The sequence below is a fragment of the Lynx canadensis genome, chromosome B1, assembly GCF_007474595.2.
Source record: "Lynx canadensis isolate LIC74 chromosome B1, mLynCan4.pri.v2, whole genome shotgun sequence".
Lineage (NCBI taxonomy): Eukaryota > Metazoa > Chordata > Mammalia > Carnivora > Felidae > Lynx > Lynx canadensis.
In genome coordinates, this window is record NC_044306.2 from 17,593,327 (window position 1) to 17,595,135 (window position 1,809).

The following is a 1,809-nucleotide window of genomic DNA, read 5'->3' on the forward strand; positions in this document are numbered from 1 at the left end:
AAATAAACGTTGAAAAAAAAAAAAATGAAACAAACTTATTTTATAATTTTGCAGAGAGAGAGGGAGACACAATATCCGAAGCAGGCTCCAGGTTCTGAGCTGTGAGCAGAGAGCCCAACATGGGGCTTGAATCCACAAACCATGAGACAATGACCTGAGCCCAAGTCGGACGCTTAACTGACTGAGTGACCCAAGCTCCCCTACAATTCACTGACTTTTATGGAGGAAATTTCAGTAAAGCCTTGGCCTACCCCACCCTCCAATATTTATTGTACTATCTGTCTCTTTTATATGGATGTACTTTAAAGGGCTTTTATCAAATACCAGTGATCAAGAGTCATCTTTATGTGTGAACAGCTTTCAATGCATTCCAATTTTGAAGTCCATCGAAGTCAAGCAGTTCACTTTCATTTTGGATCAGCAAATTGCGTAATTCTCTACAGTCCCTATTATCATATTCATTTCAACAGATCATAAGACTGTCTTCTGTGTTTAGGACTCTCTATGCTAAAAAAATTAAATAAATACCTCAACTTTTGTCTCATTCATTTATCACATCTGTATATATGCAATTTCTATCATTGCATAAGAAATCATCACAAAATTAGCAACTTAGAAGAGCACACATTTATTATCTGTTTCTGTGGGTCAGAAGTCTGGGCAGAGATTATCTGAGTCCCCTGCTCAGAGGTCCAAGGACTTGGCTGGGCTTTATTGTCATCTGGAGGCTTGGCTGGGGAAGATTTGCTTCCAGGGTCATTCAGATTATTGGCATAATTTTCTTGAGGCTCTATGACTGGATGGCATTCCTTGGCTTTTCACTGGTTGTCAGGTGAAGGGTACCCTCAAGTCCTAGATGTTGCTTACAGTTCCTTGCCATGTGGCTTCTCCTAAATAGTCATTAATTCATCAAGCCCACAAAGATGGACTTCAGTCCAGTCTGCAAAGACAGAGTCTCATATAATAAACATAACTGTGGAAGTGATATCCATCACCTTTGCCATATTTTATTCATTAGAAGCAAGTCATATCCTACCCAGACTCAATGAAAGAGATTACATGAAGGTATGAATATCAGTGGGTAGAAACCATTAGGGGTTATGTGAAGAGCTGATTGCTCCAATTCCCCTCCATCAAAAACAAAAATATGTGACTCTGGAAAATGAAATCCAAGGTTACATAAAATGGGTTAGTTCCCAGTCAAGTCATCTTTGCATATTCAGAAAAATTATATGAAGTTTACTAAAAGTAAGGAATGTCTTAGATTTTTTAAATTCTTAGTACTATATTAAACTTTTTTTTTAATGCTTCACCAATTTCCATGTCATCCTTGTCAGGGGCCACATTAATCTTCTCTGCATTGTTTCAATTTTTTAAGCTAACTTTTTAAATTGCTGGCCTATTTAAATTTCTTGAAGACTGGATGTGCTTACTAGTGATCTCAAATTGTAGAATGTTGTGAACTTCTGGAGAAAGATGGTGGAATGGGAGGACCCTAAGGTCATATCTTCCCATGGATACAACTAGATAACATTCATATCAGTATAAATGACCCAAGGGGAAAAAAACCCAAAGACTGGCAGAACCAACTCCAACAATTAAATATAGAAAAGAAATCATATCAAAGAGGGTAGAAAGGGCAGAGGTGGGGGAAGCTAAATGGACCTGTGGGTCTGTCTACTGGAAGGAGAGACCCAGAGGCCAAGGGAGGTGAGAGAAACAGCGTATCATGCCAGGAAGCCTACACAGAGAAGACAAATCCCATAACATTTGGCTTTGAAAAACAGAGGGGCTGAATTTTGTAAGTTC

The 1,809-nt window shown here is 38.6% G+C and overlaps 1 non-coding gene across 1 annotated transcript; it reads right to left on the reverse strand.

Annotated features, from left to right (window-relative positions):
- Positions 1-1,290: 1,290 nt before the first annotated feature.
- Positions 1,291-1,396, reverse strand: LOC115513206. The gene has a single exon (XR_003968615.1). It is a non-coding gene; the product is annotated as a U6 spliceosomal RNA (small nuclear RNA).
- Between the last annotated feature and the right edge of the window lie 413 nt (positions 1,397-1,809).